Source organism: Salvelinus fontinalis, chromosome 23 (genome assembly GCF_029448725.1).
Source record: "Salvelinus fontinalis isolate EN_2023a chromosome 23, ASM2944872v1, whole genome shotgun sequence".
NCBI classification, from domain to species: domain Eukaryota; kingdom Metazoa; phylum Chordata; class Actinopteri; order Salmoniformes; family Salmonidae; genus Salvelinus; species Salvelinus fontinalis.
In genome coordinates, this window is record NC_074687.1 from 11,135,199 (window position 1) to 11,158,967 (window position 23,769).

The 23,769-nt window shown below is 43.1% G+C and overlaps 1 pseudogene; it reads right to left on the reverse strand.

Annotated features, from left to right (window-relative positions):
- LOC129820844 (FERM and PDZ domain-containing protein 4-like) overlaps nucleotides 1-23,769 on the reverse strand; it is a 68,604-nt pseudogene that overhangs the window by 20,734 nt on the left and 24,101 nt on the right.

Genomic DNA, 23,769 nt, shown 5'->3' on the forward strand with positions numbered 1-23,769 from the left:
CTCCACAGTCCACAACATGTAGGTCATGAGAGGACTGGCCGTTCAGCCACTCACTCACTCACTCACTCACTCACTCACTCACTCACTCACTCACTCACTCACTCACTCACTCACTCAGTCAGTCACTCAGTCAGTCACTCAGTCACTCAGTCACTCAGTCACTCACTCACTCACTCACTCACTCACTCACTCACTCACTCACTCACTCAGTCACTCAGTCACTCAGTCACTCAGTCACTCAGTCACTCAGTCACTCAGTCACTCAGTCACTCAGTCACTCAGTCACTCAGTCAGTCACTCAGTCACTCACTCACTCACTCACTCACTCACTCACTCACTCACTCACTCACTCACTCACTCACTCACTCACTTAGTCACCTGAGTCAAACACATCAATTTAATAAGACACATGGAAATAATTCCCACTGCTATACGTTTGGACCTGCATGGTGCAGCAGTGGACTAAACACTGTACCCACTACATGTACCTACACATTATTATTGGTATTCAAATTGAAACTATACAGAGGGAATGATCCTATAAGTAGATTGTTCACTGTTTGTTTCTTTTCAGGCATTAATGCATTCATATAGACATTTACTGTCTACTGTCCCGGCGAAGGACTCACGAGTGATGAAAATGACTCAGCCAGGCAAAGTACACACAGCTTGATATCACAATGTTCCAGGAAAGAACTGGCCTACAGCACAAACATAAATCCTATCTAAACTCAGCAGGGTATGCTACTAGAGACGTTGAGATCTTGTACCTGACGAGGTCGATGACCATCTCCCTGGGGGCGGAGCTGACCAGCTCGTCGTTAATCATGATGATCTCGTCTCCGGGGGTCAGTCTGCCCTCAGAGGGACCTCCTACCAAGACACAGGGAACCCCAGTGGTATCAATTACAACGTTTCTAGCTAGTAATTCATCTTTGTTTTCTGAATTCATTGTACTCTGGCCTTTAGGCTTACGTTTGGCTAATTTAGGAAGTACCCTAATGTGAATGGTCAATTAATATAACATGAACATGGACTTTCATTGGATGTCATCATCACCCATTGGTCGCCATCTTTTGTCATCTGGTCACCATTGGATAGTACTAAATCTTACTTCCTGATGCTAATGGCTATATGTGACATTATTAGTTAGATGTGGTTCATTAATGCTGATTGGTTTACAGGTGGGCTGGTGTGTTACCTGGTGTGACTGACCGAACCACCACTGGTTTTTCACTGCCTGCCACAAAGCCGAATCCCAGGACTGGATCTCGTCTCATCTCCACCTTACGGGGGGCCGGAGGTACAAACTTGTCCCCGTCCAGACGAACCTCCTCCAAGGAGCTGCTTTGGGACATGTGGCTGGGAGAGGAGAAAGGAGAAGGACAACCATAGAACAGGTAAGAATAGTATCACTCTGATGAAGATCCACTGACCAGAAGCTCAGCTACATTAAAGAAATGTGCATCTGAGTGGAAGTGTCCAGAGGCTTTTTTTCCACGATTGAAAAGGGAGTAAATTACAGGAAACTTTCAAAGTTTACCAGTAAACTACCATAATTTTGGTTTCTTTCAAGTATTTTATGTAATCTATCACAAGACATTTAGTGGCCCTTTTCAGGATGTCAGATTATCACAGTGGTCTGTAATTATCTCATGTGTGGCCTTATCACATGTAAAATATATGAAATAATTAAACAAGATTTACAATTATTTTCAAATACATTTTAAATGACAAAGCTGTAAAACGTTATCCTAAATTTAAACCATCAGCTTAGTGAATATCATTGGTATTTAATATGAGGGTTTCAGCATTCAAATATGCTTTAAATGTTTTTACAAACTTGTATATATTTTACTGTCAATACTTATTTGTTGTCAATGTTTTGGCGTCAAACTAGTGGAAGTTATGAAAAAAGTCAATAGTTGGACAAGTTGCAGAGGTAATTGAAAATAATTCCATTGTTGATTAGATGCTTTAATAATTAATGAATTACTAAACCACATGGTCTAGCTACTAGAAACGTATGGACAATATGGACACAGATAGAATACATGAATACTATATATGAATACAAAAAATGGTTAAGCTATTTAAGTATACTATTAGAAAACAATATGCTATCTAGAACCTAAAAAGCTGTCCTCATAGGAGAACCCTTTGAAGAACCCTTTTTAGTTCCAGGTAGAACCCTTTTGGGTTCCATGAAGAACCCTTTCCACAGAGTCCTCTATATGGAACCAAAAAGGGTTGTACCTAGAACCAAAAAGGATTCTACAATGGGGTCAGCCAAAGATCCCTTTTGGAACCCTTTTTTCTAAGAGGGTATAAATTACCAAAGGTACGATAGAATGCCCTAGAATTTCTGTTAATTCCCAAAATTACTGAAGATTCCTGTAACTTTGGTAAATTACCGGTAGCTTTTCAACCCTAACAATGTCACTAAAGGACTGACACACCAGCTGAAAGACACAAATCTGTTTGTTTTTTACCATACATTTCCTATTTAAAACAGATGTGTGATTCAGTATATCCAAAATGAAAATGGGCCAAAAATGTGTTCAAAATCTATGTAACAAAGTATGTAAAAATCTACATGCACCAAGATTCCATTCTATGAAATACTGCTGTAACTTTTGCCAGATTATTCCATAAATCTAAAAAATACAGCAGGAGTACAGCATTAAATGTCTCTTCGATATGAACCAGTCTATTAAGATCCTTAAACGTTCAACGCTGAAAAGCAGCATTTAGTCAGAAATTACAAACTACTGCCATGCCTCGAAATAGAACACGTGGGCGATGACAATCAAGCTGACATTGTATCTTCCTGCAGCCAACGCTCACTGCCACTCTTAATAAGAAAATCTCAAACAAAACCCACACACATACTGACACAGAAAATGTACTCGATGCCTTTTCAAGATTCAGCAGTGAAACAGTATATGGCAGCGTCTTACATGCACGTGATTATTCAGGAACACCGGAAACCCGAAATAGACACTGTGGCCATTAGCCTATGAGACAATTGGCCTGTGTGAGGTGGTGCATTATGGGGAGGGGTCAGTAAAAGGTCCTGAGGTTCTAACAGAGACATACTGGGATCATGTTTGACCTGTGGCACCACTGTGGTTGGCCAACCTGTCACTCACTGACTGTTAGTCAATCTACCTCAAACCCTGATTTCCCCCTCTCATTTCAACTAGTCAACGTTGAATTGAATTAGTTGATATTCCCTCATCTATGTAAATACACTGCTATTCAATTTGACTACCATGCTAACTGTGTTGAATACCAGTGGTGTAAAGTACTTAACAAAAAACACTTTAAAGTACAGTTAAGTAATTTTTGGGTGTATCTGTACTTTACTTTAGTATTTATATTTTTGAAAACTTTTACAACATTCTTTAAGAAAATATTGTACTTTTTACGCAATACATTTACCTTGACACCCAAATGTACTTGTTACATGTTGAATGCTTAGCAGGACAGGAAAATGGTCCAATTCACCAACTTTTCAACAGAACATCCCTGGTCATCCCTACTGCCACTGATCTGGTGGACTCACTGAACACACAGGCTTTGTTTGTAAATAATGACTGAATGTTGGAGTGTGTCCCTGGCTAAATGGTGCCATCTTGTTTGCTTAATATAAGGAATTTGAAATGATTTATACTTTTTCTTTTACTTTTGATAGTTAAGTATATTTTAAACCAAATTATTTTAGACTTTTATTCAAGTATCTTCACTTTTACTCAAGTATGAAATGTGGGTACTTTTTCCACCACTGTTGAATACGTGCATTTGTAGATCATGTCCAGTACGCAAATGATAGCAGTCTTTACATTGACAGGTCATTTTTTGTTAATACCACATAAGCAGTTAAGAAAACAGTTTGTGTGCTGCTTTGTAGCTTTGCTTCTTTCTGTATTTTCCTCCAGCTTTCCCTTCTCCAATTCCTCTCTCCAGAAGCAGGACTGTAGCATCCAAGGCAGGAGCAGCAGCAGCAGTAGCAGCTCTCTCCATGGTGCCCACTGTGCTGGGTAATTAGGCTCATGGGCTGGCTGAGGAGCCAGTGTGTAATTCACAGTCATTTCTGACACATGTTCCACTCGCCACTGAATACCCACAATTAATCTTTCAAGGCACTGAGCGAGAGCAGGGAGGTTGCAGGCAGGGTCTTTCTCAACATTTACATGGAGACCTATGGCCACAGACACTCAGATGTCTTCTGACATTTCAACCACATTGTGAGGCATGTTATATGGTTGTTTCGCTTGGTTTAGGTTACGATTGTAACATATTGTATTTGATTACATTCAAATTCACCAAGGTGCCACTGAGACAAATTGACTTTGAATTTGTAGTGTGAGTTTCAGCACTTCTTCTTCTTCGATGAGGTTTAATGGCGGTTGGCATCCAATAAATGTTGCATTACCGCCACCTACTAGCGCTACACATTCCTTTGTCTCATGCCCTTTTCTCCAATGCTACACATTCCTTTGTCTCATGCCCTTTTCTCCAATGCTACACATTCCTTTGTCTCATGCTCTTTTCTCCAATGCTACACATTCCTTTGTCTCATGCCCTTTTCTCCAATGCTACACATTCCTTTGTCTCATGCCCTTTCCTCCAATGCTACACATTCCTTTGTCTCATGCCCTTTTCTCCAATGCTACACATTCCTTTGTCTCATGCCCTTTTCTCCAATGCTACACATTCCTTTGTCTCATGCCCTTTTCTCCAATGCTACACATTCCTTTGTCTCATGCCCTTTTCTCCAATGCTACACATTCCTTTGTCTCATGCCCTTTTCTCCAATGCTACACATTCCTTTGTCTCATGCCCTTTCGCACACTTCTCACACCTAGGAACCTCCCTCCTACACACTGCTGCCACATGCCCATAAGCTTGACACCTGTAACAACGTAACGTATTCGGCACAAAAGCTTGTACAGGGTAACTTATATATCCTAATGTAACCGATGTGAAGCTAGCTAGCTAGTTAGCGGTGGTGCGCGCTAATAGCGTTTCAATCGGTGACGTCACTCGCTCTGAGACCTTGAAGTAGTTGTTCCCCTTGCTCTGCAAGGGCCGTGGCCTTTGTGGCGCGATGGGTAACAATGCTTTGTGGGTGTCAGTTGTTGATGTGTGTAGAGGGTCCCAGGTAGGGGCGAGGAGAGGGACGGAAGCTATATTGTTACACTAACATCACTTTGTTGGGCAAAGACCCAACATCAAAACTCAAAAGAACAGACAATGACTATTCTGTTTTGCCACTCATGCCACCCTGTCTGTGTCTCACCAAACGACAATTATCACAAACACCGGGAATCTTCCCCTTCAGTTGGTCAACTTTTACATTTACCACTACCGCTATTATTCACTCCTTTCAATAGCACCCTTTTCTTGAAAGCAAAACAATTCACATCTCTTGCCCCCATTCGTTTAACACAAACATTTATCACAAGACCACTTCTGGTTAACCTCACCGATTCCACAGCACCAAACTCTGTTTTCACCAACCCCGAAACCACAAATGAATCAGCCAAAAGGCAAGGGTCTACTTTTTCCTTAAAACTTCACTCCTATTGTCACAGACTCATCTTTATCCTGACCCTCGGTGCAAGCCTCGGGCTCCGAGAACTTCACCACACCAACCATCTCCGATACTTTGCCCTCATTCACTTCTATTTATCCTCCTGTCTTCAGCTCACTCTGCTTACACTTTCTACCATTCTCCTTTAACAAACCACCTCCCTTTTTTCTGCCATTTTTAACTGACTCAAGCTCACCTTCTTCCTCCCTCTTAGACCTACTCTGTCTCTCTTTTTCCCCTCCATTCCTCCTCCGTATTCCAAGTATAAGTCTCCTTGTGATAATTCTGCACTTCTCCTGACATACATCTTGTTCTTGCCTTCCCAAGGGAGGCCATTTAACCGGCTGTCACAATCTCCGTACAATCAGCATGAACCCCTCGGGAATGTAGCACTCAACAGTGCATCCCACTTATAAAGCAGCTGCTTCTTCTTGATGTTCTCCTTAATCAATAACTACCGCAAAGCTTTTCTATTTCAAACAAGCGTGCTCTTCCAACCACCGTCCACCGTCTCGAGTTTCAGCATTGACATGACAACCACAACATATAGAGGGCTTGCAGTTGACGTACGACTCCTAATGGTGGCCATGTTGGAAGACCACCGCATGAATTCTTGCAACATCAACAGCCGAGGGGCTTCTCCAAACGGCATGATAACAGTGCCTAAAACGAGTTGATTTATCACCACAGTCATTTTCTGTGGAGTATTTGGCTGCTCTAACAAGGCAGGAAAGACAATGGGAAAAATATGTTTACAGATTCCCAGCAATCATGAAAACACCATTGGTGATACCAATGAGATAAAACTCAAGAACTGTCAGAAAAGTAAAGAAACCTTTTTGCCCGTCAAGACCTGAACCTGAGCTGTCAGTACAGGGTCTGCCATGATCATTTCATCACTGGAAAGTCAAGTTTGATTGAATTTGAGTTTAGGTTAGCTGTTAAAAACCTCTTAAGGGCCGGAGGCAGTGTTCGTAAATTCGGATGACTGACGTGCCCAAAGCTTGTTACTCAGGCCCAGAAGCTAGGATATGCATATAATTGGTAGCCTTGGATATAAAACACTTTGAAGTTTCTAAAACTGTTAAGAATAATATCTGTGAGTATAACAGAACTGATATGGCAGACAAAAACCTGAGGAGAATCCATCTGGATTATTTTTCTTTTGAGGTCACCACCCATTCAAATGCTTGTCTATGGGATAGTCAAATGAATTCCTCCCAGATTGCAGTTCCTATGGCTTCCACTAGATGTCAACAGTCTTTAGAAAGGGTTTCAGGCTTGTTTTTTGAAAAATGAGTTAGTAGTTGTAGTTTTTCAAGGTGGCTCTCATTTTAGACTGTAGTCTTGTGGCGCGCGTGGATGAGGGCGTGCACTTCGTTATTTCTCTCCGGAAATGAACACACTATTCTCCGTCTTAAATTGTATCATTTATTTACATATTAGGGTACCTGAGGATTGATTAGAAATGTTGTTTGACTTGTTTGAACAAAGTTTATTGGTAACTGTTGGGATTCCTTTGTATTCATGTTGAACTAGTGGAACGGGAGGATTACTGAATCAAACGCGCCAACTAAACTGACTTTTCTGGGATATAAAGAAGGACTTTATCGAACAAAATTACCATTTGATGTGTAGCTGGGACCCTTGGGATTGCAAACAGAGGAAGATCTTTAAAGGTAAGTGATTTATTTTATCGCTATTTCTGACTTTGTGATGCCTGTGCTGGTTTGGAAAATGTTTTTAATGCTTTTGTGTGTGGGGCGCTGTCCTCAGATAATCACATGGTGTGCTTACGCCATAAGGCGTTTTTGAAATCTGACAAAGTGGCTGGATTAACAAGAAGTTAAGCTTTTAAATGATGTAGGACACTTGTATGTTCATGAATGTTTAATATTATGATTTTGTAATTTGAATTTGGTGCGCTCCAGCGTCACCGGATGTAGTCGATTTTGATCCCGATAACGGTATTTGTGCGCTAAGAGGTTTTAAGATAACCAGGTGTTAACAACATCACTGTTTACAAAATTAGCCAGCTAGATAGCTTGTGGTCTAATTATTAGCATGTGTCGGGTAAGCTTTGGGGAAGAATAATTTTTTCAACATAAAAATGCACATTTATAACAAAGGTTTGCATGCCTCTATCATTGCATTTGCAGAATAATGTAAGACTACTATTCCCACTGTGATAAGTAGCTTGGATAATGATCATTTAGGCTATTAATAAATGAATGGTAAAGCAAGATTAGAGCCAAAGCAAGACTAGAGTAGGTTAGAGCCAGACGAGCTTCAGTGATGTGCATCGTACAGACAGACTCTCTCTAGAGTAGGTTAGAGCCAGACGAGCTTCAGTGATGTGCATCGTACAGACAGACTCTCTCTAGAGTAGGTTAGAGCCAGACGAGCTTCAGTGATGTGCATCGTACAGACAGACTCTCTCTAGAGTAGGTTAGAGCCAGACGAGCTTCAGTGATGTGCATCGTACAGACAGACTCTCTCTAGAGTAGGTTAGAGCCAGACGAGCTTCAGTGATGTGCATCGTACAGACAGACTCTCTCTAGAGTAGGTTAGAGCCAGACGAGCTTCAGTGATGTGCATCGTACAGACAGACTCTCTCTAGAGTAGGTTAGAGCCAGACGAGCTTCAGTGATGTGCATCGTACAGACAGACTCTCTGCATCCAATACGCTCTGTCTTCCTCTGGAGCACTGCTCTTATGTAACCTCTCTCTGCCGTCACGCCGTTCCAGCTCTAGCCCCTGGGTCAATAGTTCCCCTGACTATTTCCTACTGTGCCTATCTCAATGCAAAGCATCATAATTATAACACATCTCCCTTATATGGCAGCTACATGTAATCACGAGGGAAATGATGTGTACACCTTTTCTACTGTATTACAGCAGGGTTTTAAATATACTGTATATATATATATATATATATATATATATATATATATATATATTCTATGAGTACATACTGGATGTAAATTAGAATGCACCATGTTATGCATGAAGAGATAGGGAAGTAAGAATGCCAGGGTGGCTCTGGGAATCTTGTTGATGCAGGCTGTCATATTTGTACTGCTTGATCATCACTGCTGGGAGAGGAGAGCAGAAGAAAATATATCCTCCTACAGAAACAGCATAAGAGATGAAGAAGCAGCCTCACTTGTTACGCTGTGCTTTGTAGTCCCAACACAGTACACTACACCACAGTACACTACATTACAGTACAATACACTACACTACACTACATTACATTACACTACAGTACAGTACATTAAACTACACAACAGTACACAACAGTACACTACAGTACACTACATTACAGTACAATACACTACAGTACAGTACACTACATTAGACTACACTACAGTACACTACACTACATTCGACTAAAGTACACTACAGTACAGCACACTACAGTACACTACAGTACATTACACTACATTACACTACAGTACACTACACTACAGACAATACACTACAGTACACTACAGTACACTAAAGTACAGAACAGTACACTACAGTACACTACAGTATAGTACAGTACTCTGCAGTACAGTACACTGCAGTACACTACAGTATAGTACAGTACTCTGCAGTACAGTACACTACAGTACACTACAGTATAGTACAGTACTCTGCAGTACAGTACACTACAGTACACTACACTACAGTACACTACAGTACACTACAGTATAGTACAGTACTCTGCAGTACAGTACACTACAGTACAGCGAAACCACAGTCAGATCCCCAAAGCTACATCACCCTGGCATCTCAACAGCTACATCACCATGGCATCCCCACAGCTACATCAACCTGGCATCCCCACAGCTACATCACACTGGCATCCCCACAACTACATCCACCTGGCATCTCCACAGCTACATCCACCTGGCATCCCCACAGCTACATCCACCTGGCATCTCCACAGCTACATCACCCTGGCATCCCCACAGCTACATCCACCTGGCATCTCCACAGCTACATCACCCTGGCATCCCCACAGCTACATCCACCTGGCATCTCCACAGCTACATCACCCTGGCATCCCCACAGCTACATCCACCTGGCATCCCCACAGCTACATCACACTGGCATCCCCACAGCTACATATACCTGGCATCTTCACAGCTACATCACCCTGGCATCCCCACAGCTACATCACCCTGGCATCTCCACAGCTACATCACCCTGGCATCTCCACAGCTACATCACCCTGGCATCTCCACAGCTACATCCACCTGGCATCTCCACAGCTACAACACCCTGGCATCTCCACAGCTACATCACACTGGCATCTCCACAGCTACATCTACCTGGCATCTCCACAGCTACATCACCCTGGCATCTCCACAGCTACACCACCCTGGCATCTCCACAGCTACATACCCTGGCATCTCCACAGCTACGTCACCCTGGCATCTCCACAGCTACGTCACCCTGGCATCTCCACAGCTACATCACCCTGGCATCTCCACAGCTACATATACCTGGCATCTCCACAGCTACATCACCCTGGCATCTCCACAGCTACATCACCCTGGCATCCCCACAGCTACATCCACCTGGCATCTTCACAGCTACATCACCCTGGCATCTCCACAGCTACATCACCCTGGCATCCCCACAGCTACATCCACCTGGCATCTCCACAGCTACATCACACTGGCATCTCCACAGCTACATCACCCTGGCATCCCCACAGCTACATCACACTGGCATCTCCACAGCTACGTCCACCTGGCATCTTTACAGCTACGTCACCCTGGCATCCCCACAGCTACATGCACCTGGCATCTCCACAGCTACATCACCCTGGCATCTCCACAGCTACATATCCCTGGCATCCCCACAGCTACATCACCCTGGCATCCCCACAGCTACATCACCCTGGCATCCCCACAGCTACATCCACCTGGCATCTCCACAGCTACATCACCCTGGCATCCCCAAAGCTACACCCACCTGGCATCTCCACAGCTACATCACCCTGGCATCCCCACAGCTACATCCACCTGGCATCTCCACAGCTACATATACCTGGCATCTCCACAGCTACATCCACCTGGCATCCCCACAGCTACATATACCTGGCATCTTCACAGCTACATCACCCTGGCATCCCCACAGCTACATCACCCTGGCATCTCCACAGCTACATCACCCTGGCATCTCCACAGCTACATCAACCTGGCATCCCCACAGCTACATCACCCTGGCATCTCCACAGCTACATCCACCTGGCATCTCCACAGCTACCTATACCTGGCATCTCCACAGCTACATCCATCTGGCATCCCCACAGTTACATCACCTGGCATCTCCACAGCTACATCACCCTGGCATCTCCACAGCTACCTATACCTGGCATCTCCACAGCTACATCCACCTGGCATCCCACAGCTACATCACCCTGGCATCTCCACAGCTACATCACCCTGGCATCCCCACAGCTACATCACCCTGGCATCCCCACAGCTACACCCACCTGGCATCTCCACAGCTACATCACCCTGGCATCCCCACAGCTACATCACCCTGGCATCCCCACAGCTACATCACACTGGCATCTCCACAGCTACATCACCCTGGCATCTCCACAGCTACATCACCCTGGCATCTCCACAGCTACATCACCCTGGCGTCTCCACAGCTACATCACCCTGGCATCCCCACAGCTACATGCACCTGGCATCTCCACAGCTACATCACCTGGCATCTCCACAGCTACATATACCTGGCATCTCCACAGCTACATCACCCTGGCATCTCCACAGCTACATCCACCTGGCATCTCCACAATTACATCACCCTGGCATCTCCACAGCTACATCACCCTGGCATCCCCACAGCTACATCCACCTGTCATCTCCACAGCTACATCACACTGGCATCTCCACAGCTACATCACCCTGGCATCTCCACAGCTACATATACCTGGCATCTCCACAGCTACATCACCCTGGCATCCCCACAGCTACATCACCCTGGCATCTCCACAGCTACATCCACCTGGCATCTCCACAGCTACATCACACTGGCATCTCCACAGCTACATCACCCTGGCATCTCCACAGCTACATCACACTGGCATCTCCACAGCTACGTCCACCTGGCATCTTTACAGCTACGTCACCCTGGCATCCCCACAGCTACATGCACCTGGCATCTCCACAGCTACATCACCCTGGCATCTCCACAGCTACATATCCCTGGCATATCCACAGCTACATCACCCTGGCATCTCCACAGCTACATCACCCTGGCATCTCCACAGCTACAGCACCCTGGCATCCCCACAGCTACATCCACCTGGCATCTCCACAGCTACATCAACCTGGCATCTCCACAGCTACATCCACCTGGCATCCCCACAGCTACATCCACCTGGCATCCCCAAAGCTACATCACCCTGGCATCCCCACAGCTACATAAACCTGGCATCTCAACAGCTACATCACCATGGCATCTCCACAGCTACATCACCCTGGCATCTCCACAGCTACAGCACCCTGGCATCCCCACAGCTACATCCACCTGGCATCTTCACAGCTACATCACCCTGGCATCCCCACAGCTACATCCACCTGGCATCTCCACAGCTACATCACCCTGGCATCTCCACAGCTACATCCACCTGGCATCCCCACAGCTACATCCACCTGGCATCTCCACAGCTACATCCACCTGGCATCTCCACAGCTACATCACCCTGGCATCTCCACAGCTACATCCACCTGGCATCTTCACAGCTACATCACCCTGGCATCTCCACAGCTACATCCACCTGGCATCTCCACAGCTACATACCCTGGCATTCCCCCATCTATCCACCTGGCATCCCCACAGCTACATCCACCTGGCATCCCCACAGCTACATCCACCTGGCATCCCCACAGCTACATCCACCTGGCATCTCCACAGCTACATCACCCTGCCATCTCCACAGCTACACCACCCTGGCATCTCCACAGCTACATCACACTGGCATCTCCACAGCTACATCTACCTGGTATCTCCACAGCTACATCACCCTGGCATCTCCACAGCTACACCACCCTGGCATCCCCACAGCTACATCACCCTGGCATCTCCACAGCTACATCACCCTGGCATCTCCACAGCTACATCACCCTGGCATCCCCACAGCCCTATCCACCTGGCATCTCCACAGCTACATCAACCTGGCATCTCCACAGCTATATCCACCTGGCATCCCCACAGCTATATCCACCTGGCATCCCCACAGCTACATCACCCTGGCATCTCCACAGCTACATCACCCTGGCATCTCCACAGCTACATCAACCTGGCATCCCCACAGTTACATCACCTGGCATCTCCACAGCTACATCACCCTGGCATCTCCACAGCTACCTGCAGTCTCATAGAGATCTAAGTAAGTCCCTTTGCGGGTGAATTCTTCAGGAGCCGGAAAACAATTAGGCTTTACTTCTCTGCTCTGAAGAGCAAGCTACAGTAAGGAGGCTGGAGCGTGTCTCTGAGTGTGTGTTTGTCTGTGAGTGTGTGTGTGTGAGAGAGAGAGTGTGTGCGAGCAAGGCAGGTGTCTGTGTGTGAGAGATAGAGTGTGTGTGGGCAGGGCATGTGTCTGTGTGTGTGTGTGTGAGAGAGAGAGTGTGTGTGGGCAGGGCATGTGTCTGTGTGTGTGGGTGTGTGAGTGTGTGTATGCGTGTGTGAGAGAGTGTGTGCGGGCAGGCCATGTGTCTGTGTGTGTGGGTGTGTGTGTGTGTGTGTGTGTGTATGCGTGTGTGAGAGAGTGTGTGCGGGAATGGCAGGCCATGTGTCTGTGCGCAGAAATAGAAGGAAATGGAGAATCAGTATTCTGAAGGATGGAGGGAGAGAGAGAGAGAGCGGAGGCACTAGCAATGACGTGGCTAGAATAATCACAGGTTACCAAAGCCTTCAAAACATCTGGGACTGAGAGAGAGAGCATCTCTCCTTTTTCCCTCTCCTATTCTCTCCTCTTTTCCTCTCCTCTCTTCTCCTATTATCCTCTCCTCTCCTATTCTCTCCTCTTTTCCTCTCCTCTCCTCCTCTCCTCTTTTCCTCTCCTATTCTCTCCTCTCTTCCTCTCCTCTCCTATTCTCTCCTCTTTTCCTCTCCTCCTCTCCTATTTTCCTCTCTCCTCTTTTCCTTTCCTCTTTTCATCTCCTCTCCTATTTTCCTCTCCTCTTTTCCTATCATCTCCTCTTTTCATCTCCTCTCCCCTTTTTCTCTCATTTTTTCATCTCCTCTCCTCTTTTCCTTTCCTATTCTCTCCTCTTTTCCTCTCCCCCTCTCCTCTTTTCCTTTCCTATTCTCTCCTCTTTTCCTCTCCCCCTCCCCTCTCCTCTTTTCCTTTCCTATTCTCTCCTCTTTTCCTCTCCCCCTCTCCTCTTTTCCTTTCCTATTCTCTCCTCTTTTCCTCTCCCCCTCTCCTCTCCTCTTTTCCTTTCCTATTCTCTCCTATTTTCCTCTCCCCCTCTCCTCTCTTATCTTTTCCTCTCCTCTCCTCTTTTCCTCTCCTCTCTTCTCTTCTTTTCCTCTCCTCTCCTCTTTTCCTCTCCTCTCCTCTTTTCCTCTCCTCTCTTCTCTTCTTTTCCTCTCCTCTCCTCTTTTCCTCTCTTATTCTCTCCTCTTTTCCTCTCCTCTTTTCATCTCCTCTCCTCTTTTCCTCTTCCCTTTTCCTCTCCTCTTTTTCCTCTCCTCTGCTATTTTCCTCTCCTCTCCTATTTTCCTCTCCTCTCCACTCGTCTCCTCTCCACTTGTCTCCTCTCCACTTGTCTCCTCCCCTCCCCTTTCAGCTCACTTACTTGATGTAGAAGTCTCGCCCGTCTCTATTGGTGGCCATGTCCCATCCATTGGGGGGTCCATGTGCACTGCTGCAGGTGCCAGGTGGCAGCCAGCCTGATGACTTGGTCCTATGGCTGTAGAGGAGGAGAAGAGGAGGTCAGCCATATCAGACTTACAGTAATTTCATCGCCTTACGCCTCGCAAATTTTGTAGCAATAGAGGGCTCAGTATAGCTCTGCTTTGACATGATTGGTTGACGGTAGGTAGGTGTGGGAGTTCATGTATAAAACACAAACTCAATTCCTTGACAACAGCTCTCCTCTGTTCCGCGAAGCGCAAGTATGAAGGCCTTGACTTCTGTGGAGGCCGCATCGCAGTGAATGCTGTACGGCCACTACAGATGTCGGAATGACCATGCAGAGCATTTTAGAGTAATGACGAATTCCTATACGCCGAGTCAGTATTCACGTAATAATAAAGAATTCCCCTCGATTACGCCAACAAATTGGGAAAACATTATTTCCAATTGACCCCTAATTGTAAAAGAGACAACTTTGTTGTCGATTTTTGTTATACAGAAAACACAAAACATGCCGAAAAGATTCTGGGCTGTTCAATGTACAAAATACCCAACCTACGTTTTACAATGCTCCCACGTAGGGAAATAGAGCCTGCGAGAAGACCCTGTGGCTTCAGGCTATTTGGCGTGGGAGAGTGGGAAGTGTTGGGATCCAGCGTTCAAGAAGGCTACACATACGTAGCTAAGTGTGTGGAAAGCATTTCATCACAGGTGAGAAATGTACACTTGTTTAGTGTAGTCCGTTTGTAACTCAACTCACTACTTGTAGCTTTAGAGTTTGTTTGTGTTGTTGGTTGTGGCTAGCTTATTGTTATGGTCGGTAGTGATGGGGTCAAATTGGGGTCATGATAGGGCTGCACCAAATGTTTGATGTATTATAATAATTGATTATAATATGTTGTATTCATAGAAGAGGAGGGGCTATGGGACCCATCCTCCTCTACATTTATAGGGTCCTAGATTACAGATTAACAATATATATATATTCATTGTAAGGTTTTAGAATTGTTCCACAGTCCGTAAGTCTCTGCCTATTATAAAGAAATGGGTGGTCTGTGAGAAAGCATTTCAAAGATAAACATAGAGCCCTGCGGGGGAGTAGAAGAGATATGAGGCTAGTCAGACTGCTGAGGCCTTAGAAAACACTGGAACTATCGTATCTCTTGCAAGTTTGTATAGCTGTGTATGCATGGGCTTGGTCTGATGAGTAGCAGGTAATGACGTATGCAGTGACATCCCAGGGGGTTGACTACAAGCATGATTAAAGCAACTTGGACTTTTCCTATGGGGCGGAACTCATGAGAGGCATCGGTTGTATGTGGGATGTTTGATCTTTGACTTCTGTCTACAGCTGTATTTTGATTAAAATTGTTATGATTTATAAGTGCACATTTTGAGTGTTCCTTATTTGTTAAGTAATAAAACGGAGCACAGAAAAACGGAAGCAACAGTAGCTAGCTAGCACTCACATGGCTGCAAGCAGTCATGAAAAAGGGCGTGAGGGAAGTCCTACATTATGTTTTTCTTACGTTACGTTTACGTTAATCTTTAAATGTAGTTTTATAATTGCAGTCAACAAGAAAACTGCGTTTGAAAAGGGTGATGTTTTTTTGCTGTGAGCCAATGGAGTAACCACAGGTTGCTTTCCCACAGGCGGGCTGGGCCTCGATGTTCTTTCTAATACCGAATGGGAGTGTAGGTTGCATCATAAATGGTACCCTATTCCCCCATACTCTCTTAGAATAAAAGGGTTCCAAAAAGGGTTATTCGGCTGTCCCCATAGGGCATAGGTAGAACCCTTTCTGGTTTCATGTAAAAAACCTCTGTTGAAAGGGTTCCACCCTTGAACCAAAATGGGTAGTTCCCTTCTAGATTCTAGATAGCACCTTTTTTTCCAATAGTGTAGAGTGCGCAAATTGACAGAAAATTCAAATTTGTGCAGATAGATAAACTGCATTAGAACAGCACATAGTAGGTATATTCTTCAAATATACTGAACAAAAATATAAATGCAACATGCAACAATTTTTTAAACGATTTTACTGAGTTACATATAAGGAAATCAGTCAATTGAAATAAATAAATGAGGCCCAAATCTATGGATTTCACATGACTGGGCAGGGGTGCAGCCTGGGAGGGCATAGGCCCACCCACTGGGGAACCAGGCCCAGCAAATCAGAATGAGTTTATCCCCACAAAAGGGTTTTATTACAGACAGAAATACTCCTCAGTTTCATCAGCTGTTCAGGTGGCTGGTCTCAGACGATCCCGCAGGTGAAGAAGCCGGATATGGAGGTCCTGGGCTGGCGTGGTTACACTTGGTCTGGGGTTGTGAGACTGGGTGGACGTACTGCCAAATTCTCTAAAACAATGTTGGAGGTGGCTTATGGTAGAGAAATGAATATACAATTATCTGGCAACAGCTCTGGTGGACATTACTGGCATTAGCATACCAATTGCAAGCTCCTTCAAAACTTGAGACATTTGTGGAATTGTGTTGTGACAAAACTGCACATTTTAGAGTGGTCTTTTTATTGTCTCCAACACAAGGTGCACCTGTGTAATAATCATGCTGTTTAATCAGTTTCTTGATATGCCACACCTGACAGGTGGATAGATTATTTTGGCAAAGGAGAAATGCTCACTAAAAGGTATGTAAACAAATTTGTGCACAAAATTTGAGAGAAATAAGCTTTTTGTGCGTATGGAACATTTCTGGGATCTTTTATTTCAGCTCATGAAACATGGGACCAACAAATTATATGTTGGATTTATATTTTTGTTCAGTATACAGTCCTAGCAGTCTGTCAAATTAAATCTTATCACATCTAACTCCATTTTACACGGCATGAGTCATCACGGCATAGTCTGAGGCAGTCCATCTAGGGTGACTACATGTCCCAGTAGGGCTGGCATATGGCCAAAATCTCATATCACGATATAGGTCATTTCATATCCCGATAACGATACATATCACGATATAGCACATTTTCTGTATATTCAATTGATAAATAGTTTACATAAAATTACCACATGTAAAGACCTATTTGTTATTACATTTTGAATTACACTCAACAGATTAAAAAGGTAATTACTCATATTTGATAATTTATTTTATTTAGAACCTGTGCAAATGTTAAATTAAGCATGTAACAAAATATTAAATATGAATATGTAAAATCTAAAAAGGTAAATAGAAAACACTTAATTAAACTATAGTTGCAAAAACAAATATATATATATATATTATTTTTGGGGGGCTTGCCTGTTTTGAATATTATTTTGGCATTGATACCTGTCACATCAATTTGCATTTGGTACCTTGGGTCGAGTGTTAGCACCAACTCACGAAACCCCCATTTCTCGACCGTGTAAATTGCGGCCATGTGTTTACAGATGTAAGTTGTAACGGTAGCTGTTATCTCCTTCCATCTTCGTGATACTTTGCCATATGGTGTGTCGCGGGCAAAAGCCTCTTGCAACGTCTGAGTCAGGGGGTTGTTTTGAGCACTCGACTACGTTTTTGTGTCTCATCCGTAGAATCTCTCAGTACTGTGCCACATGATTCTTGCGTAGGTGGTAAAAGAGGTTAGTGGTGTTTGAGCCTGTCTCGGGACCGGCCTCCGGCATATTTTGCAGTGGACGGTTTTCTGGTCCGTGTCAGACTTTTCATACCCAAACCACGTCCATGCGACCGAAGTAGCCCCTCTTTTAGGTACGGTCTCTGTGCTCTGTGTCACGTCCACTCCCTTCCATGTTTGTTAGTGTTGCTAATTTCCTTCCACACGTGAACGCAAAGCGCCGTCCAATTGACGAAAAATATTGCCATAATGAGTGTGATTTGCGATACAACGAAATAAACGGTAGAGCACGACATGAAACGATAGACGTTTTTCTATCGTCACACGATATACAATGTCATATCGCCCAGCCCTATGTCCCAGATTGTGTGGAACAGTCCCCTCATTTTGTCCCGCAACCAAACAATGATGTCCTGCATTTTAGCAATAAATTAAAACACCCCTAATTTACAAAAAAAGGTTGATTTGTCCCATATTTTAGTCAGACATTCCCACCTGTCTCTTTTGCAGTCACGTTGCGTTTATGACAACATTTATATCATAAACATCTCCAATCGTTGTTGAGATCAGATATTCTGTGCAGCACAAGACGAGACATAGGCCAATGTCACAACTTGTGAGGTTCTCCATGCTCACTAGTTACTCATTAAAAACATGTCTGCTACTTCCTTCAATCCCAAATTAGGCAAAATAGTAGGTTAGGTGCGCTTCAATTAGCTCCCTCTGTGCAGTGGAAGGGGGAGGGGGATGTTGCAGCAGGTGCTACAATGTCCCACAAAATCATCCCGTGGTCCCGCATTTGGGTAGTTTAAATGAGGCCATCCTAGATCCATCCCAACTATGGTCACAAGGCTACCGTTAATTTAACAAAGTTACCGCAATTTATCGTAACTTTGGCAATTTATACACTCTTAGAACAAAAGGTTCCAAAACGGGTTTACAGCTGTCCCCATAGGAGAACCCTTTTTGGTTCTAGGTACAACCATTTTAGTTCTAGGTAGAACCCTTTTGGGTTCCACGTTGAGTTCCCAGTGGAAAGGGTTCTACATGGAACCCAAACGGGTTCTATTTGAAAACAAAAAGGGTTCTAGATAGAATATTTTTTTCTAAGAGTTTATAACATAATTTATTTTTATTTTATTCATATACGGTATAGTATTCATTGTTTATAACTGTGTCCGTATTGTCCATTAGGTTCTAGTAGATAGACCATATGGTTCAAGAGAAAATAGCTTAATTAATGAAAAAAACATATCATCAACAATGGCATTGTTTTCTATTTACTCTGCAACTTTTTTCACAACTGCCATCAGTTTGACGGCAAAACATTTACTACAAATAAATAGACATAGTAAAATACATTTAAGAGTGTATATATATTTTTTTGTTTATGATATTTAATGCTGAAACCCTCATATTAAACACCAATAGTATTCACTAAGTTGATGGTTTATATTTAGGAGAATATTTTACAAATTTGTTATTCTATTATAAAACCATCTTAAATTATTTCATGTATTTTACATGTTATTAAGCCACACAGAAGGCCAGAGATAATTACAGACACCTGTGATAATCTGTAATACCCAAAAGGACCACTATATATCTTCTGATAGATTACATAAATGATCAAATCCTTGAAATATAAACAATTCTGGTAGTTTACCGATAAACTTAGAATGTTTCCTCTAAAATACCCTCCCTTTGCAACCCTAATCCCAACTCATAGCAAGTGGATGTCTAGTTTGAATGTCACGGACAATGTTCCTTAACCAGCGTTCACTCACTGAATGTGAATCACATTAATAATGTAATCGAGACACATAAAAAACATCTCACTCTTGTGCTGTCAGAGGCATGAAATTGGTTTTATTTTGAGATTTCAGGAGATTTATTAGAAAACAGGGAGCCCTAAGGAATTATGAGATAAGGGCAATGGCAGGAATAGTTTATCAGGGAGCAAACAGAAACACATGTCTTAATTGCCACTTTTTTGGAAATAATGAATAGAAGTACTGAATGAGCCAAGAAGAAACTGTCTTTCCTATAGCATCTGTCCTGTATTTTGTCTACCAACTGAAGATTATGAAAACCCAACAGTCCAAATCTAAATAGCAAAGTCACCAAAGACTCTAATCCTCACCTTGCCACGACACTTATATCCAGTCATTAAACAAAATACTTTTTGTGTCTTAAATGTTCAAGTAAAACTATCTCCTCTTGTGCCACATCTAACAGGGTGATGGGAACTCAGAATAGTCCCAGTCGGTATTCACGTAATATATTCTCTCTCCCCCTCTCCCTCTCTCTCTCTCTCTCTCTGTCTGTCTGTCTGTCTGTGTAATCTGAGGGGAATATGTCTCTCTAATATGGTCATACATTTGTCAGGAGATTAGGAAGTGCACGTCATTTTGTTGCCAGTGTGCACATAGCCTGTCTTCTCTTGAGAGCCAGGTCTGCCCACGGCAGCCTTTCTCAATAGCAACGCTTTCCTTAAATTTGGATCGGTCACTGCCACTGCCAATCATGAGAAAACAAAAAGGAAAACATATTGGAAAGAATTCACAAAAAAACTGAGAAAACTAGAATGATATATGGCCCTATCTCTGTTTAGGGCCATATATCATTCTAGTTTTCTCAGTTTTTTTGTGAATTCTTTCCAATATGTTTTCCTTTTTGTTTTCTCATGATTTGGTTGCGTCTAAATGTGTTGTTGTCCTGGGGCTCTGTGGGGTCTGTTTGTTTTTGTGAACAGAGCCCCAGGACCAGCTTGCTTTGGGGATTCTTCTCCAGGTTAATCTCTCTGTCGGTGATGGCTTTGTTAAGGAAGGTTTGTGAATCACTTCCTTTTAGGTGGTCGGGGAATTTAGCGGCTCTTTTCTGGATTTTGATAATTAGCGGGTATCGGCCTAATTCTGCTCTGCATGCATTATTTGGTGTTTTACGTTGTCCACGGAAGATATTTTTTAAGAATTTTGCATGCAGATTCTCAATTTGGTGTTTGTCCCATTTTGTGAATTCTTGGTTGGTGAGCGAACCCTAGACATTTCTCTTTCCTATCTTTTGGTTTCTCTGTCTCCCTCCCTCCCTTTCTTTCTGTGTGTCTCTCCATATTTGAACAATGATGGGTGATGATATGAACACTGTGGCAGCAGTAAGTTATGTCACTTCAAAGGCTTCTTTGCCATTTAACAGGCCTCTCTTCTCATTCATTATTCAAAGCCTTTCTTTCTTTCACTCTTTATTTCTCCCCAGTTACCAGCCCGGGCTTAATGTCTGTATGTTTTGTGTATTAAATTACAGGGGCGTCTGTTGGAAATAACATCTGTAGCCTACTCTGTAACCTATAGCACAGCATAGCAGTAGGATAGGCTGGGCTCCAAACAGGGCCATGCAATCTGATTTCCTCCAATAAAATGGTGTGTTTGAGAGGTATTAGTGTTTCCACATGCTATGGATTTATTGGAGCCACAGTGCATTAACAGAACGCAGCAAGTTCCCCTGGCTGTGTATTCAGGCCATATTTTCTACACAGCTGAGTGAATATGTATGGGACTGCATCCGACCAGAGGTCAAATCAAATCAGTATCAAATCAAACAAGTGAAATGCTTACTTACAAGCCCTTAACCAACAGTGCAGTTCAAGAAGAGTTAAGAAAATATTGACCAAATAAACTAATGTAAAAAATTATAAAAGTAACACAATAACATAACAATAACGAGGCTATATACAGGGGGGACCGGTACCGAGTCAGTGTGTGGGGGTCCAGGTTAGTTGAGGTAGTTTGTACATGTAATTGCATTATCTTTATCGACATTTGTTGTTCGTTAGAATTGTACCGCATACCGTGTTATGGTATTTGCTTTATTTAGTAAATACTGTTACATTCTTCCTTAGCACTGAAGATTGTGGTATGCCTATCCTACAAAAAAACATATTTGTGTTACTATACAACATGAATTAAGTGTATTTAAAGTACTATATACAGTAGGTAGAGAACATTGAACAAGACTATGTCAAAAACCTATTTCTGACAAAAAATGCAGATAGAGGCTCTCCAATGGCGGCAATGGCAATCCTCCGGAAGCCTTTGTTATTTATAAATGGAGCTTCAAAAGATGTGCCTTCAAAATACCATTCTGAATGGACGGAAAGCTGTATCAAATCCATCCTCGATCTTTCTCTCCCGTAATGTCACAGTCATTGATATTTTGATCTTCGATTTCTTTTGTCTTTAGTCCCGGGCTACATTATAACATTGAAGTTCGCTCCAGTGGTTGGACAGTGAAACTGAGCCTAGGTAGACTTTAATAAATGATGACGGTTCTATCCCTGCCCTCTGCAGTAACAGAGGTTAGGTTAGCAAGGTTAGCAAAGGAGTCAGAGGAAGTGAGTTTCTGGACATTAGGTTTGTTTCTGATGCTCAACAATGGCGGTGGTTATACGTGGACGGGGATCCCTCTTCTAATGGCTCTGAGAAACAGAAAGTGGATATACAGTAAGAGGATACTGTATGTATTTTGTTAGTATGGTACTGAACATGTTTCATAATCAACGAATCAGTTATAATACATTATCAATATTTTGTAAATATCAACATTACCTTCAATGTTGTAGATTACAAAAATTAAAGCAGAAACAGAAAGTCCATAACCCTCCAAAAATAATAAGATCGAGAATTGTAAACCCTCCTCCTCAAGAGTAGCAATTTTCCACCAGCAGTCAGCCTTCAGGAAACATAACAGTTGTTGAGTAATAACCAATAAAACTCCTGGGAGTTGCCATGGCAATGAAGGTCTGTGGACTTCAGGCTCCATATTATAATCCAAGTTGAAACACAAAGATCACGACCTCGCCTACTTTTCACATCTGCTACATGTCTATATGTATGTGTGGGAGAGGAGCAGGAAGCAGTATCTTTACCTCTAAAGGTGTCTGATTTCTGGGCATAGCTTATTTTCCAAGTTCAAACCCACATCAGACCCACATCAAAACAACAATCGACCCTAAGTATCCAATGGTCTCTAGACTGTATGCAGTCAGAGGCGCTATCACTTTCCAGTGGATTATAAATACACGCTCTTTTCAGCACATGTGACAAATAATGTTTGATTTGATTACCGGTAGTGAACACAAGGAGCACTATTTCTTTCCAAACTATAATAAATAAATAAATATTCATATATAATATTTTTTGATTTATTATTATTATATATATATATATATATATATATATATATACATATATACACATATGTACGTACTGTATGCTAACAAAATACTAGTGAGATGTCATAGCGGACGCTGGGTTAATGCTAAGAAGTGCAAACAAACAAACTAAATGCAGGCCCGACAACCCAGCTCATAAAGTTATACAACCATATCCAAAGGCACACTGTAGTCTCTGCTGTCCCGGGGAACAGTGGGTTAACTGCCTTGCCCAGGGTTAGAACGACAGATTTTTAACTTCTCATCTCAGGGATTCAAACCAGCAACCTGGCCCAACGCTCTAACCACTAGGCTACCTCCCGACCCTTCATTGCACTAGATAATAACCTCTGTTGTCATTGAGTTTGAAACCTTCGTTTTGATCTTGCAAGCTAGACACCAATTATTTGTAAATATTTTCTGTATTCAGGGGAAACACATTGAGACAAGGGTCTCGTTCACAAACCCGGATGATTGTAACACAACAATAAATACAATATGA